Source organism: Mustelus asterias, chromosome 30, assembly GCF_964213995.1.
Source record: "Mustelus asterias chromosome 30, sMusAst1.hap1.1, whole genome shotgun sequence".
Classification (NCBI taxonomy): domain Eukaryota; kingdom Metazoa; phylum Chordata; class Chondrichthyes; order Carcharhiniformes; family Triakidae; genus Mustelus; species Mustelus asterias.
This window is the reverse complement of record NC_135830.1, coordinates 8,268,024-8,281,500: the sequence shown is the minus strand read 5'-3', so window position 1 is coordinate 8,281,500 and position 13,477 is coordinate 8,268,024. Positions and strand designations below refer to the sequence as shown.

Below are 13,477 nucleotides of genomic sequence, written 5' to 3'. Positions count from 1 at the left end.
TGGGTTCACAGCGTCCCCAGCGATACAAGAAGTGAGGTGAAGACACTTTGAGGCAACAACAGATTATTGGGAGTGGGATGTAGAACAGATACCGTCAAATACCCAACTCACTTTTACACAGAGGAAAGCGACAATGCGGCTGCTCAGCATCTGGGTTGTGTGCGGATCATTCCGAGCAGGTGCTTGGAGATTAAATACATTTAATCTTTTCTCGCATTTATCAAGCACGGTTCAAATCTTAGCACCCTATAGCCTGAACTGTTCAGATGTGATTATATTTCTTCTCTTTCCAGATCTAACTAAGATTCTGTGACTCAGCGACGCTCCTCAGATGTTAAGGCACAAGGAGAAGCGGTGACAATGACCTGCACCTTTGATGCCACAGCCAGCAACTATTATTGCTGGCACTGGCGGCAGGGTAGCACAGTGCTTCACAGGACCAGGGACGCGGGTTTGATTCCTGGCTTGGGTCACTGTCTGTGTGGAGTTTGCACGTTCTCCCCGTGTCTGCGTGGGTTTCATCTGCGTGCTGTGGTTTCCTCCCACATTCTGAAAGACGTCCTGGTTAGGTGCATTGACCCGAACAGCCGCCGGAGTGTGGCGACCGAGGGGATTCCACAGTAACTTCATTTCAGTGTTAATGCAAACATTACTTCTGACAAATAAATAAATCTAAACTTTAGTTAGATTGGTATCGACAGCTCCCAGATCTACAAACGGAATTTATCGTGAGTAAAAGCTCCTGGGATACTGAGGATAAAGCAGATTTTGCAGCAACTCCAGAGTGGGAAAAAAGTGACTAGTTTAAATACATTGGGTCTGTAGTGGACTGACTCTGCTGCGTATTACTGCGCTTTCAGTCTCACAGTGATAGAAAACATTCCCACAGCCGTAGGAAAACTCTAGATAGGTGCTCCTGTCTGCTGCGGGTTGTTTAGAATCGCGGGCAGGTAGTCACAATGAACAACGGCGCTGTCAGCTGTTCAAATAGAGCGAGAGGAAACCAGAATAACATCGGATCAAACATTCACCCAACAGATACCAGAACCATCGGGGATCCGACAGTTCAGTTCAAGCGATTCCCTTTCCCGAGACAGCATCTGCTCAGGATGGGAGCTTTGATCGTCACACTGAACGGCTGTGAACAAAAGAACAGTCAATTAACTAACACGCATTATTAATAAATTGGTAAAACATGGCATTTGGTTAGAAAAAAATATAATCACACAATATCAGAGCTTCAGCTGCAAACAGGCTTTTGTTCGTAATAATGAAGATGGATCAATCAGGGTTTTATTTGCAGACGGGAATTTGCTGCAGAGGCCAGGACTGTCAATGATGGGGAAGGGGAATAGAGAGGGGAGCTTCACTTTCTCCTCATTCTGAGCGAGACTGGTGATTGACATTCTGACTAATCAGACTATTATGGGATGTTGCCAGTTACCGTCATTCAGAGTCCCATTCAGTGACACGCTGTGTTAAAACAAAGAACTTCTCAACATTCACTATGTTTCTGTGGGTGCTTGATTTGATTTGATTTGATTTGATTTATTATTGTCACATGTATTGGCATACAGTGGAAAATTAGTATTTGTTATGCGCTATATAGACAAGGAATACTGTTCATAGAGAAAGAAATGAGAGTACAGAATGCAGTGTTACAATCATAGCTAGGGTGTAGAGAAGGATCAACTTAGTGCGAGATTGGTCCATTGAAAAGTCTGATAGCAGCAGGGAAGAAGCTGTTCTTGAATCGTTTGGTACGTGTCCTCAGACATTTGAATATTTTTCCCGACTGAAGAAGGGGCAAGAGATCATTTCTGGGGTGCATGGGGTCATTAATTATGCTGACTGCTTTGCCGAGGTAGCGGGAAGTGTCAACAGTGTCAATGGGTGGGAGGCTGGTTAGCGTGATGGAGTGGGCTTTGTAGTTTCTTGCGGTCTTAGACAAAGCAGGAACCATAGCAAACTATGGTACAATCAGAAATAATGTTTTTTATGGTGCATCTGTAAAAATGGGTGAGAGTCGTAGCGGACATGCCAAATTTCCTTCGATTTCTGAGAATTTACAGGCGTTTGTGGGCTTTTTTAACCAGATGTCGGTATTGGGAGTGGAGGGCAGGGGGCGGGGGGGGGGGAGGGGGGGCGGCGGGACTGGGTGGAGGGTACGCGAGGACAGGTTTTTGGTGATCTGGACACCAAAAAACTTGAAGCTCTCGACCATTTCTACTTCATCGCCAATTGAAGTAGACAACGGTATGTTCTCCACGATGCTTCCTGAAGTCGATGACAATCTCTTTTGTTTTGTTGACATTGAGGGAGAGATTATTGTCGCCGCAAACGTTCGCCAGATTCTCTATCTCTTGCCTGTGCTCCGCCTCGCCATTGTTTGTGTTCCGACCCACTACGGTGATGCTTCAAAACTTCAAAATCGAGTTGGAGGGGAATTTAGCCACACAGGTGCACAAGGAGTAGGGTAAGGTGCTGAGGACAGAGCACTCAGATTTGTGAGGCACCGATGTTGAGGACGATCGTGGAGGAGGTGTTGTTGCCAATATTTACTGATTGTGGTCTGCGGGTTAGGAAGTTCAGGATTCAGTTGCAAAGGGAGGGGTCGGGCCCCAGGCCACGGAGTTTGGAGATGAAGTTCGTAGGAATAATGATGCTGAATGCTGAGCTGTAGTCAATAAATAGGAGTCTGAAATAAGTGTCTTTGTCATATAGCTTTCCAGGGTTGAGTGTAGGGCCAGGGAGATGGCGCCTGCTGTGGACCTGTCGCGGCGGTAGCGAAATGCAGTGGATCCAGGCAGTCCTGGACACTGCAATTGATTCGTGCCACGTGTGGAAAGACGGAGGATGAGGGGAGACCTAATAGAGGTGCATAAAATTATGAAAGGCATAGATAGGGTGAACGGTGGGAAGCTTTTTCCCAGGTCGGTGGTGACGTTCACGAGGGGTGATAGGTTCATGGTGAGGGGTGGGGGGGGGGGGGGTGCGGGGGAGGTTTAACACGGATATCAGAAGGACATATTTTACACAGAGGGTGGTGGGCGCCTGGAATGTGCTGCCGGGCAAGGTGGTGGAGGCGGACACACTGGGAACGTTTAAGACTTATCCAGATAGCCACATGAACAGAGTGGGAATGGAGGGATACAAAAGAATGGTCTAGTTTGGACCAGGGAGCGGCGCGGGCTTGGAGGGCCGAAGGGCCGTTCCTGTGCTGTATTGTTCTTTGTTCTTTTAGTAGCCTTTCAAAGCACTGGATGTCAGGGCCACCGGACGGTATTCATTGAGGTACGCTGCTTGGCTTTTCTTTGGTACTGGGATGACTGTCGATAGGGACCCCAAATTGTTGTAAAGGGAGATTGAAGATGTCTGTGAATCCCCTCACCTCCTGATCCGCGCTGAATCTGAGTGCTCGTCCGTGTACCCCATCCGGGCCTGTTGCTTTCCGTGGGTTGACCTTTCAGAAAGTTGTTCTGACATCTGCAATGGTGACCTCTGGTACAGATTCATTCAAAGCTTCCAGGGTGGAGGGGCCGCATTGTTTCCGTAGTGTAGTGATTGCCACATTCACCTCACAAAATATTCCCGGTTTGACAACGGGCAGAAACATTTATACATACTTTCAACCTCAAAGTGAGGAAAATAACAATAATCCGCGTTTGTTGTTGAATATTAACTGAATACTGTATCTGACACTGTGTTACATTTACCCTTCCCCTTGACAGTTCGGTACACAGTCACACCCGACAGAACATTTTTCATTGACTCTCGTTTCCAGCTCTGATGGTTCAGAAAGCTTCCCGCAAACCTGCAGATTCCGGCTGAATGCCATTGATTTGTGTCAGATTATTAAAGGCTCCGACAGCGCGTGTTCCGTTAATAACAGTCACTCGAAGCCACATTGCAGACGGGGAAACAAACCCAACAATGATTCTCTCTTCTCCGGCTCCACAGTGAGTGAGACAGGGAAAAGCAACAGGATTTCTTGCCGCAGTCTCCAATCACCCGCTGACAGTAGAAAGTCGCGACTGCAAATGCATCTCTACGTTGTTTTAAACTCAGAGTGAAAATCTATAATGTATTGTTGAAAATTAACTGAAAACAGTATTTTACACTTCCCCATCTCTCTGCGCACACTCAAACCCAATATTTTTCACTTACTCCCGTTTCCATCTCTGACGGTTTAGAAAGCTTCTCTCAAACCTGCACGTTCTGGCTTTATCGTTCGTTCGTAGAACATAAGCGTCGCTGACCCGCATTTATTGGCCATCCCTAGTTGAGGGGCAACAACTCTGCTGTGGCTCTGGAGTCACGTGTAGGCCAGATCAGCGAAGAACATTCCCTGAAGGACATGAGTGAATCATGGGTCAATGGACAGTGGCTTCATGGTCATTAGTGGATTCTTAATTCCAATCTTCTTTATTGTATTCAAATTCCAAAAGCTGCCACGGTGGTTTCCAGACTGTTACCAGATCGAGCGAGAATACTAGCACCCCATCGCCTCACCTAACACATCTGTTCCAAGTGAGCCTCAAACTCACAACCTCGGCATAGCCTGCTGGCAACACTTTTGCATAAGTACCACGTGCTAACCGATTGCGCCATTGGAGTACTACTCCATGTTACTTTGCATCAGATTACTAATAGCTCCTGCGGAGTTACCTCCGTTAACAGTCACGCAAAGCAACATTTCAGTCGGGGAAGTAACTCCATCAATGATTCTCTCTTCCGCGTGAGTGAGACAGGGAAACGCAGCAGGATTTTAGCCCACATTCTCCAATCACCCACTGCCGCTGCCGGCAAAAAGCGGCGGCTGCAGCTTCAATCAGCGGGTTCTTGCACATTCCTGACACAAAATTCAACCCGGTTCAAACAACCTCCCAGTACACCGAACACAAGCTCAGCAAAACTTACATAGATTATATCCCGCTCATTGAACCTTCGAGTAGCATTTACACAATACCAGAGTGAGTCACAATCAATATTCACACCAAGTTTCCAAAGCTTTTCAGTGATCAATTCCTTCATCTGAGTGAAAAGCTGAGTGCTGTGAATCTGAAAATGAACATTTGTTTTACCCAGAGACCTGTTTCCCACGGTTAGCCCTCAGGTTTGCAATTCAATTTCTGTTGGGTATTGAAGCGAATCTCAGTTCAAAATGAGGGGAAAAGAAGGAAAATATTAAATCTTTGGACAGATCCTGAGGGAAATGGATCGCAATATTTGGAAGGGGGTGCAGCTGGGAATGGTGTTATTGATGACTGAATGGAAAATATTGGATCCTCGGTCTTCTGGTGGTCAGTTCCGTTCCCTCCCATTGAATTCCTCCCTGTGCTAAGGCACATGGATTCATTTTACCTGCACATTCATAGGAGAAAGGGAATAACCAACACACTACTGCAGTGCTCCGGGATCAACGTAACCAAAGAAACCAGTATAAAATTGTACACGGTGCGGTCATGCTGCAGTTCTGGAACAAATTGTGCAGAAATAGAATTGTGGCCATTGACACTCCAGTTTAGAATATCTGTCGCATTTGTTATCTCAGTCTCTGTGGCGCAATTGGTTAGCGCGTTCAGCTATTAACTGAAAGCTTGGTGGTTCAAGACCACCCAGGGACGGCGGTTTCACTATTTTCTCGCCATCAGCATTCATAGGTAAACAGTTGTGGGTTGGCAGTGGGTCCGTGGGCGTCAATAAAAAATAGCTCTCAATTGTTACCTGCTGTACTGTTATCTGGTATTACCAACATTATTTAATGCCGATTGACTTCAAACATATTACATATAACATCATCTACATCTTTCCATTATACCATTAAACTTAAAAGATTACAATCGAAACATAAACTCGTGGATGAGCATTTGCTCCAATTCCATATCCCTGCTTCCATTCATTCCTGGATAGATCATAAACCTGTCAAACCCCAGGCTGAAATCTGTTCAATGATGGAGCATCTACAATCCTCTGGCGTAGAGAATTCCGAAGATTCACTGCCCTTTGAGTGAATCAATTTCTTCTCACCTCAGTCCAAAATCATCAGCGCCTTATCCTGAGATTGTTTTATATTCCCGGATCAGGGAAAATAATGTCTCAGCCTCAACGCTATCAAACCCATAGAATCATAGAATCCCTGCAGTTTTTCAATGCTATCTATCCTTTCTCGTTAAACCTGTGAGATTTTCCAGCATTTTCTGTTTTTGATTCAGATTCCAGCATCCTCATTATTTTGCTTTTATTCTGTCTAAAATGTGGAGATCCAAACTGCACACACTATTCCAAATGTAGTCTCAACAAAACCCTGAATAACTGCAGCAAGCCTTCAAACACTTCAGAACTTAACTCCATGCTCAAGGCTGGAAGGAGAGCGTGACAGTGGATAATTGGCACTCTGTACATTCCTGTAATCAATAACTGGATCAGGAAGATGAGATCTCTTTGTCTCTTTGTACTGTTATCTCTAAACTCCATCTCTTCTCAATGCTGTGTGTCATACATTCGCTTTCCCTGCTTTCCTGGTTCCCTGCTTTCGGGTTCACCAACTCTCTGTGTCTGTATCAAGCAGCGAATTGACACTGGGAGATGGACAACCAGAGGGAGCTGGATGACAGTCAGCGACAGAAACAGGAAGAGAAGCGATAGGATAATGTTTCGTAAATGAGTTGTGCCAGTTGCCATCCGTGATGAATGCCTGCCGTGTGTTACTTTGTAAATTTCACAAAAGCCACAGTGATGGGTTTGGTGGGTTTTGGAAATTGAAAGTGTCACATGAGCAGCTTGCGGGACTATTTCACCTCACTGTCGATTTCATGTTCCAGCGAACAGGAATCGCTGTTTTCATTGGCTGATGCAGTCACTTGCGTTCGATCTAAACATGACAATTTAAAATAGAAACTTGTTTTTGGTGAATAAAACGTCTGAAATAAAAATTAAAGGCTCATGCATAAATCATTTTTTTAAAGAGCTTGCCTCAACTTCCCTGATGGTTTAGTGGCTTGGATTCGGCGCTTTCGCCGCCGCTGCCCGGGTTCGATTCCCGGTCAGGGAATTTTTCTTTATTGCTGTGTAAAAACACCGAGTTACTTCATGATTACCACTCGTTATGTCGGAATCAGTATCAGGGAGATTTCCTCTTTGGCGTCGGAATTGGAAATGTCACGTGAAAAGATTTAAAAAAGAGAGCGATCGGCTGGAAAGCGCTGACGATAGAAATGGTGATGCGGGGTAAAATCTAGCTGTTAATGGGGTAAGTTTTATTGTTTCTACTGACACAAATATCTCGCAGGTCTAGGTCCAAATCTCAGGCTCAATGACAAGAAAACCTTTCATTGAATTACACAGTAAACTCTCCGACCTCCAGGGATACAAACGATTGGTCCAGTTGGACCAAGGAGCGGCACAGGCTTGGAGGGCCGAAGGGCCTGTTTCCTGTGCTGTACTGTTCTTTGTTCTTTGTTCTTTGAAGTGGAGGCAGTTTTCACTCAGAAAGCAGTAACTGTGAGATTCACAGCGCGGAATGGAGAAAGACTCAGTTTGAGCGGTGACGCTGCCGGAGGAATAGAGAGCTGGTGTTCACCCAGAAAAGCAGCAGAGTTTAAAAACAATGGCACCCAACTTGGGGCTGGAACCCACCGTCCATTGACGGTGATAAGTTAATGTTGTTCAGCAGAATTACCACAAGATGGTTTATCACAGCTTGATACCAACACTGCTCTTTGAATGCAGTGAGCTGCAGCAACATTGAATGCAGTAGAATGGGTGGCACGGTGGCACAGTGGTTAGCACTGATGCCTCACAGCGCCAGGGATACAAGGTTAAATTTCTCGCGTCACTGTCTGTGCGGAGTTTTCATGCTCTCCCCGTGTCTGCGCGGGTTTCCTCCGGGTGCTCCGGTTTCCTTTCCAAAGATGTGTGTGGATTGGGTTGATTGGCCATGCTAAATTGACCCTAATGTCAGCGGGTTTAGCAGGGTAAATATGTGGGTTTACGGGAATGGGGCGTGGGGGGAATGTGGTCGGTGCGGACTCGATAGGCCGAACGGCCTCCTTCTGTACTGTAGGGATTCTATGAGAATATATCATTATTCATTTTAACTGGATGAACCAAGAGGCAATGCAAATTTTAATTGCTGTGGGTAATTGACGGGATTATGGGAAGGTATGGGTTTTTCTCTCCGTTGTTGAAACTGGCACCAATATCACTCAGGTTTTGGATCAGGAAGTAATTCCAACTCCACTTAAACCATGTGCTGCAAGAAAACAATAAACTTCCACTCCCTGCCCGGGAATCGAACCTCTAGCGATGAAAGTATCGAATCCTAACTAGTAGGCCACCAGGGAAACTGCCGGTAAGGATTTTAAACTAACATGTCCATGCTAACTTGGCGCTTTGTTTCTATTTCACATTAATTTTTCGTAAACCAGGGACAAGTCAGTCTGACAAATGCCTCTTGATAGAAACAAATTTACTGCGGATGCTGGAATCTGAAACAAAAACAGAAAATGCTGGAAAATCTCAATAGGTCTGAAAGCACCTGTGAATAGGAAATAGAGCGAACGTTCAAAGTCTGGATGACCCTTCGTCAGAGCTGAAGACAAAGAAATTTGTACGAGATTGATACTGTAATGGTGAGGGATATGGGTGTGGGATGGGTGACAAAGGTGTCACATATAAATAAAAAAGAGAATTTAAATGGTAGTGATCATCGCAAAGAACGGTGCTGCTGGCTGCCCATTAAGAGATCAGAATGTGTAAATGGCAGGACGAAGAAAATGTAAGAGACGGCCCGAGTAGGGTGGAGGGAGAAGGGGCAACAAGATGGAAAGTGAGATTTTAAATACACAATGCAAAACATGGAAATTAAAACATAAATATATATATATATAAAATAAGACATAAAATAACAAAAATAAATAAGATAAAATGAAATAAAACAAAATAAATGGAAATGGGGTGAAGATCGAGGAGAGGAGATGCTCTGAAGTTGTTGAACTCAATGTTAAGTCATGAACGCAGTAAATGCCGAATCGGGGTTTCGGGCGATGTTCCTCCAGTTTGCATTGGAATGCCTCCCGATACCATTGGTTATTGCCCTTCCGTCACGTTACTGTTGATCAAGAGTAGAATGGTGGTAATTGGCGGCGTTGGATTTGACCTGAATTTTGTAAACCGGACAATCTTGGAAAAATTGTATCATTGGCGGTGAGATGCCAGTGCTGTGCCTGCGGAACAGCTTAGGTAAGGTTGTGGCAAGTTCTGAAGCGCAATTCTTCAGCACCATTGTCAGAATATTTTTCAGGGCTGTAGCATTTGCTCTTACCAATGCATTCAATATTTTCTTCTTGAAATCATATGGAATAGTAGAGTGTATCTCTTCCATTCAGGATCTACTCCACTCTGGCTCTATCTTTTTTTCTCTCTGTAGATCTGCCTCAGTCCTTCCCTGTCTCAGTCTAACTATCCATTCCTTTCTTTTGTTTTTGTTCCTTTTATCCTCTCTCTGTCTGGGTGGAACCAAGTTTCATTGAATTGTTGAGCTGGGGATCCGCCCTGGTTTTAAATGGCGGAGGAGACTCAATGGGACATGTGATTTAATTCAACTCCATTGATTCTGTTCACTGCCAATACCAGCTTTGATAGCAGTTACTTCTGTTGGTGTCCTTGCAGGGAAGTCTAACACACAAATTTAATATAGTCATATTTATGGAGGAGTGAGATCAAATCCCCCCACTGTCAGATTTTCACTTAAATTGCTATAAACGTTATGAACACCTTCAGTCAAACATGTGATTCCTAAAAGTGAATGCAGTAGGTTGTATCATCATTCATTTTGATTAGAGGAACCAGCAGACGGAATGTAAAGTGAGCAACTGACAGGCTTGTCGGACGAGGTTAGTTGTTCCCCCAGTGAACCAGAACTGCTTCAAGCGCACGTGATGTTTCTGTAGTGTAGTAGTTATCATATTTACCTCACGCGCGAGAGTTCCCCGGTTTGAGACCGGGCAGAAAAGTTTCCAAATGTGTTTTTTTTCAAAATCATTCACATTTCAAAATGATTCCTGTTTCTCACGAAACATTAATTGAGCTGTTGAGTCATTGCAGCGTTAAAGACGGGTAACACTCAGTAAAGAGATTAAATGGAAGATCTGTGATAGACAGCACAACAGGATGGATTGACTGACACATGGAATGATGGACCAGTGTACCATTGGTTGCTTCTCATTATTTTTAGACTTTGCTGCTTTCCTGGGTGAAATCCAGCTCTCCATTCCTCCGGCAGTGTCACCAATCAAACTGACTCTTTCTCCATCCCGCTTTGTTAATCTCACAATTACTGCTTTCTCAATGAAAACTGTTTGCAATCAGTCGAAATCAAATAGCTTAGTGGTAAATTCAGTGAGAGGAGTCTTGTCGTGTACCCCGAGATTTTTATCCCGAAATGAGTGATATTTCTGTCAATGCAAACGGTTAAATCTGACCCATTACTACTCAGATTATACCTTGTATCACCATCTCTATCGGCAGCGCTCTGCAACCTGTCACTGTCCTTTACTATCTGTGTTTGTTCTTAACCTGTTGCACAAGTGACATTTCCAACTCGGAAGCAAAACTACAAATCTCAACTCCACTGATTCTGGCAGAGCTGTTTTGGACCAGGAAGTATTACATGTTTGTTGATCAAAAACATGAAATCTTAATATATTTAAGACAGTCTGCGACCCTGAAAGCGCCGAATCCGAACCACTGGACCACCAGGATCTCGTTTGCCTGATTCTCCCAGATACTGAGTACGGCAATGTGCACAGCGCCAATTATCAACAGTCACGCACTCCTTCCGGTCTGTTAAGATTTGAAATTGTTCGTATTTTCACATTGGCTTCCAGTGTGACGAAAGCAGAGCTGTGATAATCTGATGTTGTTCAGCATTTTTACCACAATCAGGATTATACAGGACGATGCTAACATTGCACTTTGAATGTGGTGAGCGACAGTGAAATTTAATGCTGTTGAAGGTAGCTTACACATTTTGACGGGAGGAACCAGCAAGGGCAATGTAAATATGAATTGCTGTGAGTAATTCATGGGATTGTAGATTGAGACGAATTTTGTACCTTGCTGATCAAAAACGAAATCACCAGATACGATAGTGAGTTTTAAGTGGCGACTTGACAACTACTTGAATAGGATAGAAATGGAGGGATATGGTCACCGGAAGGGTCGGGGGTTTTCGGTCAGTCGGGTAGCATTGTCGGTGCAGGCTTGGAGGCCGAAGGGCCTGTTTCTGAACTGTAATTTTCTTTGTTCTTTGTTCTTAAATTGGGACAATATTTGAGCAACCATTCGTAACTTGGCAGCGGGTGCTGGGTTCCGTGGCGTAATGGTGAGCTCTGAAGGCTTCGAATCCAGCGGTCTGAGTTCAAATTTCGGCGGAACCTTTTTTTTTGCCAATGCAGACGATGGATTTGCTGAAGGATATATCGTTTAATTTTCTCACAAAGTACGAATCAGGAGGACAATTTGTCAGCCAGTTCAACTGCTATTACAATGCACATTGCTGATCCTCTGGCGCCAGATGCCTGCCACGTCAGTGTTTTTCATCTTTTTCGCTATTCTTTAACTCTGCTGAAAGTAAGGAGCAGTTGGTGTCACAAAAACAACAACGATTTGTCTAGAGTCTGGCAATTATTGAGCAAGTGTGTGTGTGTGTGTGTTTTGTGCGTGTGTGTGTGTGTATTTATGTGGGCGTGTTTGCGTGCGTGTGTCTGATTTGGGAGAAAGCCCTAGTGTCTCAGGTCAGATTGTTGTCGGCTCCATGATATAACGGTTAGCTCTCTGGACTCTCGCCTCCAAACTCTTCTTTAACTTGGAACAGGTGAATGACACCTGTAAGGAGACCCCTTGCTAAGTATGGATTCTCTGTCTCTCAGCGCTTTGTATTCTTGAGCAACCGTCCTCTGGACTGATGCAGTGACGCAGCGTCTGCAACGTGATTGCGGTGGAATTTGCTGAAATTTCCTCAGTGTTTAGATTTCCACTTTCTGCGAATTTTTAATAAAATGCCCATTCGCAAACCAGTCATTGGTTTAAGCAAAGAAAAGCACGGCTCTGCCGTGATTTGAACTCGGATCGCTGAACTCAGAGTCAAGAGTGCTCACTGTTGCACGACAGATCCCACAACACGCCCACCATCGACAAATGGCCACTCGAAGAATTTGACCTATAACGTTCACTTTGGCAGCAACAACAAGTACGACAACAACGCGTCGTTATGCACCATCGTTGATAGGAGAAAATCTCAGAAAACACAGTTCCCCAAATCTAGAGCAAATCATTTCATGGCAAGCCGCATCGGGAGAAATCAGCAGAAATAGTTATGTTTGACAGTACATTTGCAGCAGGCTGCGTTGTTCCGGGTTCCGTGGTGTAATGGTGAGCAACTTTGGACTATAAATACAGGAACTGGAGTGCAAATCTCAGTGGAAGATGTTCTTTTCCAATGCTGATGATTGATTTGCTGAAGGATAGTTCGTTTAATTTTTTCACAGAGTACGAATCGAGAGACAATTCACCTGCTATTACAATGCCCATTGCTGAGCCTCTGGCGCCAGATGCCTGCAACGTACGTGTTTTTCATCTTTTCGCTACTCTTTAACTCATGTGTTGAAAGAAAGGAGCAGTTGGTGGCACAGCAACCATTCGACTGAAGACTGGTAATTATGAATCAAGTGTGTGAGTATATGTGTGCTGTGTGTAGGTGCGTTTTGGGAGAAAGGCCGAATGTCTTAGGTCAGAGTGCTGTCGGTTCCATGGTGAAACGTTTCGCACTCTGGACCCTCGCCGTCCGAACTCTTAAAGAATTGGAACAGATGAGTGAATGAATGGCACCTTTATGTGGCCCCCTGCCCGCTGTGGCTTCTTTGCCTCTCAGCGCTTTGGATTCTTGAGCAATCGTGCTCTGGGGGTGAAACAATGACGCCAGGAGAGTCATTCGCTGCATCGCCTGCAATGTGATTGCGCTGGAATTTGCTGCAATTTCCTCAGTGCTTGGAATTCCACTTTCTGGGAATTTTAATTAAAAGTCCCTTCAGCAAACCAGTCACCAGCTTTCGCGAAGAAAAGCAAGGTTCCACCGAGATTTGGACTCGGATCGCTGGATTCAGAGTCCAGAGTGCTCACCATTACACCATAGAACCAGAAACGCACCCGCCACCTTTAAATGAGGACACTCAAAAAGTTTGACCTTTTTCATTCCATTATCCGCTTTCTTCACCTGTCCTGCTACATTCAGGGACCCCAGTACATGCACACCAATGTCCCTCGGCGATTCCCAGGGTCCAGCCTTCATCATGCATTCGCTTGCCTTGTTCGTTCTGCCCAACCGCATCACCTCACATCCGGATCGAATTCCATTTGCCATTGATCAGCCCAGCTGACCACCCTGTCAATATCCATCTGTGAAAGAAGGCTATCC

General features: G+C 44.9%; 3 non-coding genes across 3 annotated transcripts; 2 read left to right on the top strand and 1 right to left on the bottom strand.

Moving 5' to 3' along the window:
• The first annotated feature begins 5,553 nt into the window (after positions 1 to 5,553).
• Positions 5,554 to 5,627, top strand: trnan-auu (transfer RNA asparagine (anticodon AUU)). Its single transcript has one exon. It is a non-coding gene; the product is annotated as a tRNA-Asn (tRNA).
• Positions 5,628 to 6,982: 1,355 nt separating this feature from the next.
• trnae-uuc (transfer RNA glutamic acid (anticodon UUC)) lies at positions 6,983 to 7,054 on the top strand. The gene has a single exon. It is a non-coding gene; the product is annotated as a tRNA-Glu (tRNA).
• Positions 7,055 to 13,127: 6,073 nt separating this feature from the next.
• On the bottom strand, positions 13,128 to 13,199 carry trnaq-cug (transfer RNA glutamine (anticodon CUG)). Its single transcript has one exon. It is a non-coding gene; the product is annotated as a tRNA-Gln (tRNA).
• Between the last annotated feature and the right edge of the window lie 278 nt (positions 13,200 to 13,477).